Below are 18873 nucleotides of genomic sequence, written 5' to 3' on the forward strand. Positions count from 1 at the left end.
GTATCTTAAGAACATATGAATGTTTTTTGTTTTTTGTTTTTTTTTTTTTTTGAGATGGTGTTTTGCTCTTGTTGCCCAGACTGGAGTGCAATGGTGTGATCTCGACTCACTGCAACCTCCGCCTCCCGGGTTCAAGCGATTCTCCTGCCTCAACCTCCCAAGTAGCTGGGATTACAGGCATTTGCCACCATGCCTGACTAATTTTGTATTTTTAGTAGAGACAGGGTTTCTCCATATTGGCCAGGCTGGTGTCCAACTCCTGACCTCAAGTCATCTGCCTGCCTCAGATTCCCAAAGTGCTGGGATTACAGGTGTGAGCCACGCACAGCGCCCGGCCAGATCATATGAATTTTCTCTGTCAGTTAAATACAAATAGTCTAACCCAGCTCTTGTGATTCCTTCCTTGATTCAACCCAACTTCTCCCTACCCTAACTCTGAACATACTCTCACTGTTTCTAGAGGGGCAGCTGGGAAGCCCAGACATTCAGATCATTCAGACCGCAGGGAGGTGAAACAGGGTGAGGAGGGGAAAATGAAACTTGCAAAGATGCAGACAGAATAGGATGCAGCCATGGAAACCACAAGGGGAGGCATGGCCTGTTTGGTTCCTTTCCTAATCACACAGAAATATATGTGTGTCAACATTATCTTTCACTGAAGACACTAGAAATTGTCAGTGCCAGTGCCTGGTACATTATAGGCATTCAAATTATGTAATGAATGAATCAACATGCTCATCCCTCCTTCCTTCTCCCTGTTCAACTTTTGAGCTATGAAATCTTCCTGGGTTTGATAATCATCTCCCACATCCTTTGCTCCTATCTTTCTCTATCCAATGTATTTCACTCCTGTTAGCATATTGGCCCAGCTGACCCTGGGCTTTCTGTTGGATTGCTGAGCCATTCATGACCTGTAGTTAGAATAAATTCAGAGACCACACAATCACCAGTTACTCCTGAGGACAGACAACCACATGGCAGTGACTGGAGTCACCATACACTTGGCCCTCTGTGCACCGGTTATGATGGTTTCTCGACACAAAGATTAAGTCTTTGGCCTTGGAGCTGACAGACAAGACCTTATAGGTATGACAGTCTATTTCCAAAGGAAGAGGTCCAGTCTCTCCAGGGCTTTGGTTCTTCAAAAAAAATCCTGTCCCAATGTCATGTTCTGTCCTAGAACATCAGCAAAACATCAGAGGTGGGCAGACCCATGAGACTTCTCTAATTCTGTTTTGTGCTCAGTGCACAGTTTAAAAAAGGACAAGTAGAGAAGTTTGTAAAGTGGCTCCTAGAATTCTGCATCTGGCCATGATGGAACCACTGGTATCAACTGGTTCTGCTATTACAAATTTTTATGATGCTAAACAAAATGTATGAAACAACTATTAATGCTTTCAGACATTGTCAACACACATCACAGGTTTGTGATGCTTGTGAAAATATAAACAATTGAGGTGAGACCCTGGATTTCTGCCTATAACCCAGAACACAGGAGGAACCCAATCAGATAGGAACCTTCCTGAGATGAAGAGACAAGGATCAAAGTTAAGGGAGGTTGAGGTGGCTGGAATTTGAGGGATACGGTACCAAAGAAGAAGTAGCTATAAGGAGAAAGAGCTCCAGACATCCTTGTTGGGTGCCCTAAGTATTTGTCTAAATATTAAGCTGCATATTTGTAGGATAGGGCTCCAAAAGATCACACAGAGAACAATTATCAGAAAAAGAACAATTCCCAGTAAGCTGTAAACTGAACAACTATGAGAATTTACACGTGGTCCAGGGTGTGGTGGCCCACACCTGTAATCCCAGTGACTCCAGAGGCTGAGGTGGGAAGATCAATAACTTAACATTCACAATGTTCTGCATGAAAAGAACCAGGAAAATGTAAGCTCTAACAGAAAAATCAGTCTTTGCAAGCAGATCAGGAATGACAGAGATGTTGGAATCGGCAGACAAGGAATTGAAAACAGCTATAATAGTCTCAAGGAGCTAAAGGAAAACATGAACCAAATGAGAAGAGAAATGGAAACTACTTTTAAAAATCCAAATAGAACTTCTAGAGCTCAAAATACAACATCTGCAATAAAAAATTAACTGGATAGGACTAAGATCAGATTAGATAGTGCAGAAGAAAAGATCAGTGAACTTGAAGACAGGGCAGTAAAAACTATTCAGTCTGACACACATGGGGGGAAAAGGCTGAATAAACGAAGAAAGACTAAGAGGACATGGCTGTATTAGTCATAGTTCTGCAGAGGAGAATATATATATACATATGAATGTATTAGGGAGAACTGACTCACATGATTACAAAGGCAAAGTCCCATGGTAGGCTGTCTGCAGGCTGGAGAATGAGAAAACCTAGCTGCGTGGCTCAGTCCAAGTCTGAAAGCCTCAAAATTAGGAAAGCTAACAGTGCAGTCTGCAGCATGAGGCCCTGGGCCTGAGAATCCTAGGGGAGCCACTGGTGCAAGTCCCAGAGTCCAAAGGCCAAAGATCCTGGAGTCTGATGCCCAAGGGCAGGAGAAGAAAAGGCATTCCACTCTGGAAGAGAGAGAGAATGGGCTAAGTTAGTTCTTCATCTAACTTACCTGTGCTTTCAGGGCCTGCTCAGCCCAATCATGTATATACCACTTCCATTCGATGATGGAATGCTGCTGTGCATGCCTGACTTTATGGCTAGATGGGTCAGATAACACCTACTCCATGATGGGCAGCTCAGGTCGCATGGAAACTTGGTGGCCCATGATTAAGCATTCAGTTTCTATTATACTAAGGCCCAGTAGCAGACCGAGATCTGTCTCTCAAAAAGAGAGTAGTGGGCTGGGCCCGGTGGCTCATGCTTGTAATCCCAGCACTTTGGGAGGCTGAGGCGGGCGGATCACCTGAGGTCGGGAGTTCGAGACCAGCCTGACCAGCCTGACCAGTCGGATACACACAGGGGTAAAAAGGCTGAATAAACGAAGAAAGACTAAGAGGACATGGCTGCATTAGTCATGGTTAGTAAAGTCACCCATCTCTACTAAAAATACAAAATTAGCTGGGCATGGTGGCAAATGTCTATAATCCCAGCTACTCAGGAGGCTGAGGCAGGGGAATCGCTTGAACCCAGGAGGCGGAGGTTGCGGTGACTGGTGAGCTGACATCGCGCCATTGCACTTCTGGGCAACAAGAGCGAAACTCCGTCTCAAAAAAACCAAAAAATAAAAAACAGAACAAACAAACAAAAAAGGGTAGTTACCTGCAGATGCAAGCAAGACCTCACTCCAAACCCTCAAGGCCTCCTTTGTGATTCACCTACAGGGACCTGCCAAGGCTCCAGACAGCATCCCTATCTGCCACTGACACCTCAGGCACCATGGAATCTGCTGGATCATGTGGCCCAAGAAGCAGAGCAGCTTGTGCAGCAGCCTGGATCTGTTGCAGAGCCTTCCCCTGTTCTGGGCCCCACACAAAACTAGCAGCTTTTCAGTCATCTGATCAATGGGCCAGAGTAGCACATCCAAATAAGGAAGCACATCCAAATAAGGACTGTGTTGCCTCTACAATCCAAATAGGCCCACTAGGTGTTGTGCCTATTTCCTGGTTGTAGGTGGGGCCAGATACAACAACTTATCCTTCACCTTAGAAGGGATATCCTGACAGCCCCACATCACTATACCCCCAGAATTTCACTGAAGTAGAAGGCACCTGAGTTTTAGTTGGATTTATTTCCCACCCTCTGAGATGCAAATATTTTACCAGTAAGTCCACAGTGGTTGCTACTTCTCACTCACTAGGTCCAGTCAGCATAATGTCATCAATGTAATGGACCAGTGTGATAGCTTTGGAAGGTAAAAGCAATCAAGATCCCTGGGAGCTAGATTATGACATACAGCTGGAGAGTTGATATACTCATGAGGTAGGACAGTGAAAGGTATATTACTAACCTTGCCAGCTGAGGGCAAACTGCTTCTGGTGGGCCTTATGGACATGTATGGAGAAAAAGGCATCTGCTAGATTAATAGTTGCATACCAGGTACCAGGAGACATGTTAATTTGCTTAAGTAAGGAAACTACATCTGGTACAGCAGCTGCAATTGGAATCACCACTTTATTAAGCTTACAATAATCCACCGTCATTCTCCAAGATCCATCAGTCTTTTGCACAGGCCAAATAGGAGAGTTGAATGGGGATGTGATGAGAATCACCACCCCTGCATCTTTCAGGTCCTTGATGGTGGCACTAATCTCTGTAATCCCTCCAAGGATGTGATATTGTTTTTGATTCACTGCTTTCCTAGGTAGAGGCAGCTCTAATGGCTTCCATTTGGCTTTTCCCACCATAATATCCTTCACTCCCACAGGTTAGGGGACCAATGTGGAAATTCTGCCAGCTATGTCTATTCCAATTATGCCTATTCCAATTATGCATTCTGGAATTGGGGAAATAACTACAGGATAGGTCCAGGGACCTACTGGACCCACTGTAAATTGGAACAGAGCTAAAACTCCATTAATTAACCTAGCCCACATAATCCCCTACTCTAACTGGAGGGCCACAATGACATTTTGTGTCTCATTTTAAAAATTCCTTTAAGTGATCATTGTCTAAAGCAAAGATAATAACAATGTATTGTGGGATTTATAACACATGTAGAAATTAAATATGTAACAATAATAGCACATAGCATGGGAGGAGAAATGGAAGTATACTGTTTTAAGGGTCTTGTATGTAAAGTAGCATAGTTTTTGGAGATATACTTTGGTAGTTAAAGACACATATTGCAATCCCTAGAACAAACACACACAGAAAAAGAAGAAATGAAATAATAGTAATATAAACAATAAAATATATTAATAATAAAATGAAAAATAGTAAAATAAAATGGAATACAAAAAACATTCAATTATTATCATTCAAGAAAAGACAGGAAAAGAACAAAAAATAAATGAAACAAACAGCAAGTTAGTAGACTTAAAGCCAACCATTTCAATAATTGCATTACATGTAAATGGACTAAATGAAGAAATTATAATGCAGAAATTGTCAAACTGGACAAAAAAGTAAGACCCAGCTATATTCCTCAAGAAATTAACATTATATATACAAACATAGTTTAAAAGTAAAACTATAGGGAAATGATACACCATGCACACACTATAGCTGGAAGAGCTATATTCGTATCAAAATAGACTTCAAGACAAGGAATATTATCAGAGATAAAGGGAGACATCTTTTTTTTCTTTTTTCTTTTTTCTTTTTTTTTTTTTGAGATGGAGTCTGACTCTGTCACCCAGGCTGGAGTGCAATGATGCGATCTCGGCTAACTGCAACCTCCGCCTCCCGGGTTCAAGCGATTCTCCTGCCTCAGCCTCCCAAGTACCTGGGATTACAGGTGCGTGCCACCATGCCTGGCTAATTTTTGTATTTTTAGTAGAGACGGGGTTTCACCATGTTGGTCAGGCTGGTCTCGAACTCCTGAGCTCGTGATCCGCCTGCCTCAGCCTCCCAAAGTGTTGGGATTACAGGCATGAGCCACCGCACCAGACCAACATTTCATAATGATAAATAAGTCAAGGCAAAAAGATAGAACAAACATAAATAGGTAATGGCCTAATAACAGAGCTTTAAAATACATGAAACACATATTGACATAAATGAAAGGGTAAATAGATAAATTTAAATTATAGTTGAAGTTTTTCAAAACTCTTTTTGCAATAATTCATAGGACAAGTAGACAGAAAATTAATAAAAACATAGAAGGCTTGAACATCACTGTCAACCAACCTGACTTAAACAATATTCACTCACCAGGTACAAAATACATGTTCTTTTTTTAAATTGATACATAATAGATCTACATATTTTCACAGTACATGTGGTAATGTGTTACGTCCATATAATATATAAAGATCAACTCAGGATAATTGGGATATACACCAACTTCAATGTTTATTTTTCCTTATGCTAGGAATGTTCTAATTATTCTTTTAGCTATTTTGAAATGTACAATAGATTTATTATTCTTTTCAAGTGCACATGGGACATTCAGCAAATAGGCCATATGCTGAACTAAATGTAAAAAAAAAATTATAAAGTTTCTTAGGAGAAAAATTTCACAATCTTGGGGCAGATAAAGATTTCCTAGACAGGACAGAAAATATACTAAACATAAAGAAAGAAAGCGATTAAAATTGATAAATTGGATTTCATCAAAATTTAAAACTTCTTGTCTTCAAAAGACAAGTGAAAAGACAATAAGAAAGTGAAAAGACAATCCACAGTCCAGAAGAAAATACTCATACATATATCTGGTAGGACTTGTATACAAATATAAAAAGAACTCATAATACAATAATTAAAAAGGCAAATTGAAAATTTTAAACAGATAAATTTTCCAGCAGACACTTTGAAAAGAAAATATACAAGTGGCCAATGAGCACATCATCAGGGAAATGCAAAGTAAAACCATAATGAGATGTGACTACATACCCACTAACATTTAAAACACTTACAGTATTGAGAGTTGGTGAGGATGTGAAACAACTGGAACTTTCATACACCGCTGATAGGGGTGTGAAATGGAAACATCACTTTGGAAAACAGTCTGGCAGTGTCAAAGTTGAACATACATTTACTATACGACCTAAAAGTTTCACTCTGAGGTATGCAAATAAAAGAAATGAAAACACATTCACAAAAGGCTTGTGTGTAAACATTCATAGCTACTTTATTCACAATAGCCAAAAATGTGAAACAGCCTCAAATTTAGTCAACATGGACAATCAAGTTGTAGTATAGTCTCTACCATAGAATACTACTCAGCAAGAAGAAAGTAATAAACAGTATGGAGGAATCTTTAAAATATCGTGCTAACCAAAATAGGCTGACACAAAAGACTACACCCTTTGTGACTGCATTTTTGTGGAGTTCAACGGCAGGCAAAACTAATCTATATTAATAGAAATCCAGCAAGTGGCTGCCTGGGTCGGGGGTGGAGGAATTGACTACAAAGGGGCTCAGAGGTATTTCTGGGGTGATAGAAATGTTCTATATCTTGGTTGTGATGGTGGTTACATGGGTGTATACATTTGTCAAACCTTATCAAACTGAACACTTAAAACAGGGTGTATGTATGTTATACCTCAATAAAGTTGACTTTTTTAACAAGAGGTTTTTGTCCTTCAGGGGGTGTCAATCCACATGGGGAAACCATATTAGAAACCCAGGGGACTCCCCTGTGGTTCCACACAAGCCAGAAGGGCATTCTACACTACTTTATGCCTTGCATACCTAGGTGCCATGAAGATCCAAGGAAAGGGAGATGGGTGGGGGACTAGTCAGTGTAAGTTTCATGAAGAATCTGATGCACGGAGAGAAGGCTTGGAAAAGAAATAGACCATAGGGTCTTGGAAGCAAGGCAAAGGATTTATAAGGCTGAAAATGGGCATTCTTGGGACCCTGAGTTGGGCGATGGCAGTGTGAGAGTGCTATGGGTGGGGAATCCGGGGGCAAGAGTCCAGGAAGGAGGCTCTGGAAGGTGGGTAAACACTGACTGATGGAGGTCTGCTCTAGTGAGGTGACCTGGGGATACAAAGGGAGGAGTGGACCCGAGAGCCATTCCAATGAGCACAAGCCCTTGGGGGATGTTGGCTGTCTCTTACAGAACTAGAGAACTTTCTGAACCATGGAGAGGATGGAGCTGAGACTCTGAAGTCTATTGCCCTAGCTCCAAGCTGGCTCCACCACAAAAAAAACTTGGGGAAAATTTCTTAAGCACCCAAACCTTAGCTTTCTCATTTGTAATACGGGATGAATAAAAACATGCAAGGTTATTGAGAGGATTAGAGGTGAGGCAGATAAAATACCTGGCATGAAGTTATAATAAATGAAAGAATTATAATTAGTCCTAAGGTTCATCAGAGATTCCTGAGACCCCCTATGAGGTGTCTCCTTCCTTTAGGTCTCAGGGGTGGGGTCACAACTATGCTGGATTAGTGAAAAGCAAAACACTAATAAATATATCAATGTACAAGTGTACTCATCATCAAGGACAAGCAACAATAGGTACACATGTCATTTACATGTGTGTGGCACATGGGCAGCAAAAAGAGAATGAGGTGGGTCCCTTTGTCCCTTTCACTAAAAAACAATGGGTCAGGGCGTCCAACTATGGAAATCTGGGTGAAGGGGTTCATAATTCAGTTTCTCCACTGGGAGAAAGATGCCTTTTTAATCTGCAAACTGACGGAAAGTAGCCTACTTACCCTAATATCTCTGTCATTAAGTGGCCTCCTTGATACTTTGATACAGGTAACTGTGGCTCTCAGGGAATCCTAGGAGACCACTGTTCCAGAATCTCTTCTCCAGGTAGGGGCATGTGTTGCGGGTGTCGGGCAAGCACAAACTTATTACAGTTGCTCAGATCTAGGGAAGATTATTTTTCCTACATTGAAAAAGACAAGCATTTACTGAGCATCTACTGTTTACAAGGCAGGTAGTGTGTTAAAGGCTTTACCTGAAGTGCCTGGTGTAACCATTCATTTATTCAGCAATTATTTATTGAGTTGCAACAAGGCACTGTGCAGGGATGCACTGGGGTCAGGGAGACAAGCAAACAGTTCACAACCACAGGATGGTAAATATCACAACACAGTAGGACCAGGGCAGAGAAGCAACACCTAACCTGGTCTTGGCAGAGGAGGGTGCAAGAAATCTTCCCGGAAGGAGTGAGACCTAAGCAGAACACTGAAGCCCAACTGAAAAGTAAGTTAATCGGGTGAAGGGGAGGTGTGGATGGGAGGCTGTGGGGGAGTGGAACATTCCAGGCAAAGGAAAGAGCAAGCCCTAAGGCCTGGCAGTAAGAGAGACAGAGAATAGTTCATTAGAGGAATTGTTAGCAGTTCACTATGGTTGGAGCAGAAAAATGGCAGCAGCAGTAAGCAAAGGTCTGGTCATGAAAGACTGACAGGCCTGGAATCGAGTTACAGATTTAGCAAATGAAAATACAGTTGCTAAACCTGATGAACACTACCTTAGCCAGGTGATCAAGGTCAACATCAACAGTGGTAAGTCATATGGACAGTACAGACCCTTAACGAGATGTGATGACAATGGCTCTTGACCTCTGTGGTCTTCCTCCCAAAAAAATAATACCCCAGCCTAATCATGAGAAAAACATCTGACAGGCTGTATTGAGGGGCATTCTACAAAACCCCAGACCAGTGCTCCTGAAAACGGTCAAGGTCATCAAAAACAAGGGAAGTCTAAAAAACTGTCACAGCCAAGAGGAACTAAGGAGACTTGACAACTAAATATGATATGGTGTCCTGGACAGGATCCTGGAATAGAAAAGGACACTGGGGAAAAACTAAGGAAATCTAATGAAGTATAGACTTTAGTTAATGATAATATATCAATCTTAGTTCATTAATTGTGACAAATGTATCATACTGGCATAAGATTTTTTTTTAAAAGATGGCGTCTTACTCCGTCACTCAGGCTGGAGTGCAATGGTGCAATCATGGCTCACTGCAGCCTCGAGCTCCTGGGCTCAAACGATACTCCCACCTCAGCCTCCTGAGCAGCTAGGATTACAAATGTGCGCCACTGCACTGGCTCGACGTAAGATATTAGTTATAGGGAAAACTGGGTGCAGGGTGTGTGGTAACTCTGTACGATCTTTATATTTTTTTCTGTAAATCTAAAATGATTCTAAAATTAAAAGTTTATTTAAAAATGCAGGTTGCCCAGTTAAATCTGAATTTCAGATAAACAATGATTTTTTTTTTTAGTGTTAAGTATATCCCATGCAATATTTGGAGCATCATTATACTAAAAAATTATTCAGTGTTTATCCCAAAATTCAAATTTTACTGGGTGTCTTGGCAACTCTGCCTGGAAAGGGGTTTACCCTGAGAACAGTAAGAAGGGCAGTGATGAGCTACCAAAGGTCACAGCCAGGACAGCATATGATGTGCCACTTCTACAGCAGATGTACAGGTGAGGAAACTGAGGCTCAGTGATATAGCCAGTCTCCCTGCTAGCTTAGTGAGGAAGCAAGGATCTGAACATGGGCCTGCCTCACCCTAAGCCTGTGTCTGTCCATTACACCTCCAGACTTCACAAAACTTTTTCTTTTTTTTTTTCTTCAACTTTTATTTTAAGTTCCAGGATACATGTGCAGGATGTCCAGGTTTGTTACATAGGTAAACGTGTGCCATGGTGGTTTGCTGCACAGATCATCCCATCACCTAGATATTAAGCACAGCATACATTAGCCATTATTCCTGATTCTCTCCCTCTCCCCACAACCCCTCAGCTCTGACAGGCCCCAGTGTGTGTCATTTCCCCTTATGTGTCCATGTGTTCTCATCATTCAGTTCCCACTTATAAGTAAGAACATGCAGTGTTTGGTTTTCTGTTCCTGCATTAGTTTGCTGAGGATAAGGGCTTCCAACTCCATCCATGTCCCTGCAAAGGACATCACAAACCTCCTTCCAGAAACATCCACCTCCATGAAGAAGAGCATGAATTCACTCTTGCTGGCAAAAAAAAAAAAAAAAAAAAAATGAAGTGGGGGTCAAGAGCACATATTGAGCCCAGAGGACTCCAGCAAAAGCAGGCAAGTACTCCTGGGCACTAAAACATAGGGCCATACCTCCTGCTGGGCACCAGCTCTCCACAGAGGTCTCCCTCGCCCTCTTATCTGCCTTTACCATCACAATCAAACCAGGGACACTCAGAGCCATGAACTGAAATGTTGGAAGGGGACTTAGGAGCCATTCATCCAACATCCCCCTTTGGGCAGGATTTCCATCCACAGTTGTCGTCGTGAATGTCACCTCCTTGGTTTGGCTCTTAATTCTTGGCTCCTGTTTGTGGCAGTCTTTCCTCACCTTCGATTCCCTGCTTCCAATCTGTTCAGGTGTCAGAAAACAGTTCACCAAGCTAACTAGACCTAGGTGTTAAGTAAAAGTCAGTGGTCTCAAGCAAGGGCCCAGAAGTCTCTTCTGGGTGGAAAGAGAAACTTTGTAATGTGTATTCCTGCTGCTCAGGGATGTTTGAGGCTTACCTCCTCCCCATCTTGTTCCAAATAGATGTTGCTGCTTTAGACCTGGGTTCCATAGAAATGAGGTTAAATAACTGCATTTAGCTTAGCACAGCCCAGGAGTTACATTAGCGTATTTTAGTAGCACAAGGGAGAATACAGAGGAGCAACAGAAGGGTGATGTGTGCTCGGCCAGCAGAGTCTCCTGCAGGAAATTACTGACGCCAGCCAGCTGCTCCAGGCCCCTGTCAGGCTGTTTCTCCTCCTCTCCTATCTCTCAGGGGATAGCCGTCCTGCTATGGCTTGTCAGCTCTGGAAGACAAAGAGGGTAAAACTCTCAGTCTGCTGAGTGCCTGTCTCTAGCACGTCCCCTCCAGAAGCCAGGGCTGAACACAGCCCTGCCAGGGGTGGGGGTGGGACGAAGTGTCCAGCAATCCTCTTTTCTCTAGAAATGGGATTGGAAATGGGGTAATCGTCTAAATGGGCAGTCCTGATGAGTCGATAAGCATAACTCCCATTTTATTACGGTGATGAGGCTGCCTGAGCGGGCATAATCCCTCTGCCGGACTCCAGGCAATTGCTAGGCAGCCAGCCACTACCCCGCCTCTCCACCACGGCTGCATTAGTCTGATGGGAAGAGGCTGAGCTCTCCACTGAATTGCATTTCATAATGGCATTTAAAAGCACGGATCCCAGGTCACGCCAGAGTCCAGGACACTGCTGGCCAAACTGCCTCTCCCCCTTCATACTGCCCTCCTGCTCCCCCAACCAGTGATGGGGACCACATGGTCAAAATGCAGGGCCACGCTCAGCCAGGTAAGATGAAAAAGATGTCAGGGAAGACCCCAAATTAAAATGGATCAAGAAAATATGATATTAGGTTGGTGCAGGGGTAATTGCGGTTTTGCCATTGAAAGTATTGGCAAAAACCACAATTACTTTTGCACTAACCTAATATAATGGAAAAACTGTGGATTCTGGCACCCAGCAATCCCACTAACTCTCTGGGAACTCTATTTCCTCATCTGCATTATGTGATTTATATGGTTCTTTCCTGCTCTCCCACATAAATTCATAGATTCATGACTCTCCAACCCAGCCAGGAATTCCACCCTTATAGACTAATTCCTTTGTGTGGTAAAGGCTGTTTTATCTTTCATACTTCCCTATTGAAATTATAATTTACTACTTTACTAATGCACACTTTGTGGGAGAGGAAGACCTGTTAGTAGCTGGAAGCAAGGCCCTGAGGAAACAGGACAGGCAAAGGAGGAGTAACCAGGAAGATGCAAGGGGTTCAGGAAGGGAGGTGCAGAGACACTCAAGGCCATGTCATCTGAGAATGGGTGAGGTCCAGGTAAAGGGCTGCGGATTAGGGCAGCTGGTTCTGCCGGTGGAGCTCAGGGGCCTGCAAAATAAATCGTATCATGTGTGCATATCTGACTCCTGAAACGAGGCTTCATCTTTACCCTATTCACTCACGTACTCACTCACCCATCATTCAGGAGGCAATGAGGTACAGAAAAATTAAGACTGCTTTTAGGGCCAAGTGTGGTGGCTCACACCTGAAAGCCCAGCATTATGGGAGGCCAAGGTGGGAGGATCCCTTGAGACCACGAGTTCAAGACCAGCTTGGGCAACATAGTAAGACCTCGTCTATACAAGAAATAAATCAATGAAAATTACCCGGGTATGGGGTGGGTACCCATAGTCCCAGCTACCCAGGTGGCTGTGAGGTTGGAAGATGGCTTGAGCCCAGGAGGTTGATGCTGCAGTGAGCTATGATCATGCCACTGCACTCCAGCTTGAGTGGCAGAGAAAGACCTTGTCTCTAGAAACACAAACAAACAAACAAAAAAATAGACTTAGATCATAAAGCTAGGCCCTAGCAGCAATGCCAGTATTTAATTGTCATATGACATTGAATGAGGCATTTACCATTCTAAGCCAGCAAAATAAGGCTAATGCCCACCTTGCACACTCCATGGGCAGGGTTGCCACCTTGCACAACTCCAGGGGGTGCCATGCCCACAGGAGTCTACATGAACTGAGCTCACCAGACCTAGGCAATGCGCAACTTGCACAGCCAAATGTAGCAGCCTGACTTGTAGTTAAAATGTCAAATGACATAAGCTACATTAGCCATAAACACTATTAACACAGCAGTATTATTATATCGGTCACATTCTAGAAGAGGGTGCTAGATATATAAAACACATATTCTTGAAAATTGAAATTTAGTAGCATCAAGTTTTGCATTCTATCCAATTCAACCATTATATCACTCTAGTGTTATCTTTGTCATTCAGACTATAGGAAGCATTAAAAAGAATAGCAAAATAGGTGTGGCTCCAAACCTAGGGTGAGGCAAATACTCGTCCTTATGCATGATGTGTCTCCCTGGTCCCAAGCCCACTTTGCCCTTGGTACTATCAGCCTTTTGAAATATTCTTTATTATAAGACACTCAAGGGATCTCAGTGAAGGCAAGCCACCATGATGGACATCTCAGATCAGGTTAGGAGGACCAGAAATGTCCAACCCAAGAGTAATTTCCCTGGATGTCACACCCTCTCACACACCAACTCACCATCAGCTCAGGGCAGCAGGTCCTGAAAACACCCTCTCCTACTGTTATGCACTGAATGTCTGTGTCCCCTCCAAATTTATATGCTGAAATCTAACCCCCAATGTGATGGTGTTTGGAGGCAGGGCCTCTTTGGGAGGTATTCAGGTCATGAGGGTGGAGCCTTCATGAATGAGATTAATGCCTTTAGAAGAAGAGGTCAGAGAGCTAGCTTGCTCTCTTTCTGCCAGGTGAGGATACAATGAGAGTCAGCTGCTTGCAACCCAGAGGAGTCCTCACCAGAACCTGACCATGCTGGCACCCTGCTCTCAGACTTCCCAGCCTCCAGAACTGTGAGAAATAAGTGTCTATCATTCATAAGCCACTTGGTCCAAGATACTTAGTTACAGCAACCCAAATGGACTCAGATACCTCCCAACCTTCCAACAGGCCACTTTTGCCTGAGAAAGGAGAAAAACCACAGATTTGTGACTCTGCCACTGCCCACTACTCCACTGACTCCAAATCCCCTCTGATTTTTCCCCTGACCATTGGTGAGGGTCAGGTTAGGCAGGTTAAAAATGTTGAAATAATGTAAAGTTCCTTGATCCCTTGCTGCCCTTACAGGAGGGGGAAGATAGAAATAGAGAATACTAAATGCATTTGTTCCCATTTCTCCATTCTCATTCACCGTCCTGATTCCCATCATCTGCATCAGATGCCTCCTAATGTGTCTCCCTGGTCCCAAGACGAGTTACCCTCCACACCTCCACCCCACACTCCTCTCAGAGCTTCTGCTCTAAAACACAGCTCTTGGCTAGTCATGTCCTTGGGTTGCAGGCTGCACAGTGCCCCTGTACATAGAGGGCACCATCTCAGCCATAGGCTTGTTCCCAACCTCACCTCTAGCTGCTTCCTCTCACATAACCAACATGGCAGCCCCAAGGGGTGGCTCTCTGTTCCTGAACAACCCTCATGTATCTATTCATTCAATGAATGTTTACTTGAGAGTCTAAGGTGTATTGGGGCACTGCACTGGGCACTGGAAATGTAGTAAAGGCAAACCCAGCAGGATCCTGGAGCTCCCAACCTTCCAGGGAAAACAAACATCAATCAGATAACCACAAAAATAAATGTGTGATTACAAACCATGATATTTGATAAGGAAATGTGCTCTGAGATGTACTAGGCAGAAGGGCTGAAGCAGTCAGGGGGATCCAGGGAGGTTTCCCTGAAGAAGTGATATTTGAGCTGAAACCTGAAAAATGAGAAGGGATGAATTAGGTAACGGGGGTGGGAGGGGAGGATGGCAGCAACAGGAGAAAGTATTCCAGGTTGAGGGAGCTACCTGGGCTGGGGGCCTGTGAGCAGACTGGCGCCACTCGGGACAGGGCTGGGGGCACTGGTAAGGTCTCCAGGGGCCAGATCATGAGGGGCCTTAGATGCCCTGCTGAGGATTTGAGTCTTTATCCTAAGAGAAATTAGAAGGCATTAAGGGGTTTTAAGCATTGGGAGGGAGGTAGTTTGGGGACCGTGTGACGTGAGCAGATTTGCATTTCAGAATGGTCATTCCTGCTGCAGTGAGAAGGGGCTGGAGGGCTCAGGGTGGATGTGGGAGGTCCATCGAGGAGGTAGATATTGCCTCCATTCTGAGCAAGACACATGGATGCCAACTTGGACTGGGAACTGAAAACGGAGCAAATGAACTGACCAAGCCAGTTTACCAAGGCAGATGGATGGGTGGTGCCATCTGGAAAGATGGAGCACTGGAAGATGATTGGATTTGGGTGAAAAGATCCTGAGATCTGTTTGGGACAGAATGGGTCTAGGAAGCCTTTGAAGCTTCCAAGTGGAAATAACAGTGATGGATGGGTCTGGGATGGAGACATGCATTTTGAGAGTCATCTGCGCACAGACTGCAATGGAAGATATGGACATGAACCAGATTGCTTTATATCACCACTTAAAGCCACCTTCTCTCTCCAGTCACTCCACCTGTGCCTGCCCCCATGCAGGGAGACAGGACTCTGCTGCCTCACAGTGACCCCACAGGCCCCTGTACGAGCTCCTGCTGCTACAGTGCCTCTTGTATTGTTTTATGGCCACTCGCTTACATGTCCGTTTTCCCCACTTATGATCCAGGAACACCGTGAGGACAGAGACACATGGCTCTCCTTCTGATGTCCTCAGCACACAGAGCACATCCTGACCCTTTTGTGAGCAGTAAGTTACAGGCCCACTTTTCCGACCCACCACAAAGCCCCAGTGCAATGTTCCTCCAGAAAGAGGTGAAAATGCTGGCCCAGACCCAAGAGCCTCATCTAAAACCCAGTCTCAGAGTCCTCAGAGGGGAAAGTATCTCACTTGCACATAGAAACCAAGATGGGCACTGAAGAATTTTAAAAAGAGAATGGTACTGATGTTTCCCCACTGTTACTACAGATAAGCAAGCACTCAGGGAATTTATGGGAGATGGATTGACAGGTAGAGAAATGGGTAAGCTCGGTCCTCAAGGAGCTTCCAGTACCATCTCTTACTCAGAACTCGCTGTGCTCATTATAAGTCAAAACAAAGTTATGTGTATTTCATGTGCAATATCTACAAAAAGTCAAAGCCTCAGTCCTCAAGGAGCATATAATTTCAAGAAAATATAGAACAAACATAGATGAAAATTTAACTCTATCAATACACACAGAGCCACCCCTACCCTCTCCAGTGCCTTTTTCTAATTAGAAAAAGGTGCCTTTCCTCTAGGCAGACATGGCACCTCAGTCAGCAGGGTATGTGACTTGGCTGGATTCTGGATTTAAGCCCATGTCCCCCTACACTGACCTGACATCTTTGTGCAGTGCACAACCTGCACAACACATATATGACAGGAGTAGCAGGTGCTGATAACAAGGAGGGATTGATATAGGATGGATGAACAGAGACTAGCTAGAACTGATTGGGTAAGAACAGAAGAAACAACTACAAGGAATGCCAGAGGCATATCCAGTGACAAATCAGATTTGACCAAGGCAAAGGGTACACTTGATGGAGTAAGAAAATGAGATTGGGAAGCTTAGTTGGGAAGTAATTAGGGAAGGCCTCAAACACCAGGCTAAGGAGTTTGCACTTGACCTTGCAGGAACTGACCCCTGCCTAGGGTCATTATCCTCCTTTCACCAAAGTAGTGCCACAGAGCATTGGCTGCCAGTATCAATTCTCACCAAAGAAAGTGCCCACTTGCACCCTGAAGGTCATGAAAGATACCAGGTGACAAGAAAACAACTAAATATCTTTGTGCTGACACAGAACCCCTAATAAGGTCGAATCCCTTGCATTTGTAGCCTGCATAAAAATATATGTTTTATATCCAATATATTTATTGTTACAATAGTCTCCTTTGATTAACAGGATAAGAAAGCAGGGCAATTAAGGACCTTGGTGAAGGTCAAAGAAAAAATCCACAGGGGCAAAGCTGTGACTTGAACCCAGGTCTATCACTCAGAATCTGATGCTCAAGGGCACTCAGCCTCCCTGCACTTGCCTCAGCAGGGTCCCTCTCTCACCAGTCACCACGCTGACTACTTGAGTTTGCCAGCCCTGGGTCCTTTCCAAGAAAAGACAAAGCTTCCAAACAAGCAGTAATGACATTGATTATTCCAAGCCAGAGGCAGGGGATTCTGGATCATTTCCTTAAAATACTTGCTCAGCAGCACCCGGGTCCTCACCCCCACCGCCCCTGGTCCCAAGAAAGATATGTACAGTACTTCATTAACATGAAGGGGAGAAGAATTCCCTGTGGATTTTTGCAGTCTCATTTCCCTAGCTTGTCAAATGCCAGCAGCAAGCCAGTCTGGCTGCATTGTTAGCTTGGCTGCCTCTTATTTTTGTAGTGTTTTGCAGATTGCAGCAGCTTTTTTTTTCCAGCTAGGTGAAAACATATCACCTTTAAGCTTCCTGGTATATCACTCAAAAGATTTTCCTATTCTCCTTGGACTTCATAATACAGAATTCTCTTCTGCTATCACAAGCCATTTCTTTTTCTCCAAGAAAGAACATAACATTTATTTTTAATACCATACTCCAAGATATGTGATCAAAATGTAATTTAAAAAAATAAATAAATAAAAGACTTTCCAATATGTCATGCAAAAAATAAAAGACATGCTGTTCAAAAGCTAAATTTCAGTCATTGTATTTACATTCCTTTTTTTTCTGCTTCACCCTTTTGTTACTAAGGAAGTTGGAATGAAAGGAGATTTGTCTCTTTTTCTCAAAAACCCATCTCTCGCTGCTAAGTTTCTCCACACCTGAATTCACACATCTCCCACATCATGATAATTACCTCCATGGTAACCACTCATGACATCACAAACACAATGTGATAGCAGAAGAAATAAGAGCTCCTGAGACCCTGCTGGATACAAATGCCCTGTATGACCTAAGGGCCTCCACAGCAGGAACAAAAGGAATTTTGTCTGAGATTTTAGCAGAAAAGTAATTTTTGAAATCTATTCTTGGATTTAGACGTTTATTGGATTTCAAAGCTTCTTGCTGCCCAGGAGCTTGTGAATACGGTCAAAGGCCCATGAAATTTCCAAAGTGGTACCACAGCAGATGAACCTGAATGCAAACTGGAGGGACCAACAGAGTCCAGCCTATAGACATAAATCCTTAACTACACCTAGATCTCACTGTCTTTTCCAATGGTCAAAAGAGGGGCTCTTGAAATGGCTCCATTGTTTTATAGAAACAAGGTCTTCCTAAGAAGTCTTTTTCTCCTATCTTTTTCTTACCCAAAATAAAGGAATGGCCCAAAACCTCAAGCCAAGCTTACCAGCTATAAACAACTTGGTGGTCAGCAGCCAAAAGAAGAGTGGACATGCCATGGTCATGTGGCACGTACCCTATACAAGCTTCACAGAGAAGAATGGAAGCACTTGATTGTAAGACAGAGTGGTGAGATGTGAGAGGAATATTAACCTTCACTTGCCACAGGCATTTTTTTCTGCAAATGGCACCAGCTTTTGGACTTAAAATTTTATTCCGAATACTATTTAGATGCATCAGGGCTCTCAAAATATGGATTTCAAGTTGGAGACATCAAAGTGCATTATTTACTAAAACCACTGCAGCTTTTTTCCACTCTCCTTTCACAAGATGCTATTGTAAATTCAGGCTGCTTTAATCTCTGTGATTAAAAAAAAAAAGGAAGAAAGAAAAAAAAAGTGCTGCTTGAAGAGGAACTGAACTCACAATCTGGGAGCTAGAAAGTAAATATTAC

The 18873-nt window shown here is 43.4% G+C and overlaps 1 pseudogene across 1 annotated transcript in view; it reads right to left on the reverse strand.

Moving 5' to 3' along the window:
- LOC104002630 (5E5 antigen-like) overlaps window positions 1-18873 on the reverse strand; it is a 205436-nt pseudogene that overhangs the window by 102925 nt on the left and 83638 nt on the right. The window contains exons 3-7 of the transcript XR_010152346.1: window positions 12723-12867; window positions 10647-11348; window positions 8254-10530; window positions 6502-6646; window positions 2307-2547 (exon numbers count right to left, since the gene is read on the reverse strand). The product of XR_010152346.1 is annotated as a 5E5 antigen-like (transcript). The remainder of the gene's footprint in view (window positions 1-2306; window positions 2548-6501; window positions 6647-8253; window positions 10531-10646; window positions 11349-12722; window positions 12868-18873) is intronic.

The sequence above is a fragment of the Pan troglodytes genome, chromosome 18 (genome assembly GCF_028858775.2).
Source record: "Pan troglodytes isolate AG18354 chromosome 18, NHGRI_mPanTro3-v2.0_pri, whole genome shotgun sequence".
In the NCBI taxonomy this organism is placed as follows: Eukaryota; Metazoa; Chordata; class Mammalia; order Primates; family Hominidae; genus Pan; species Pan troglodytes.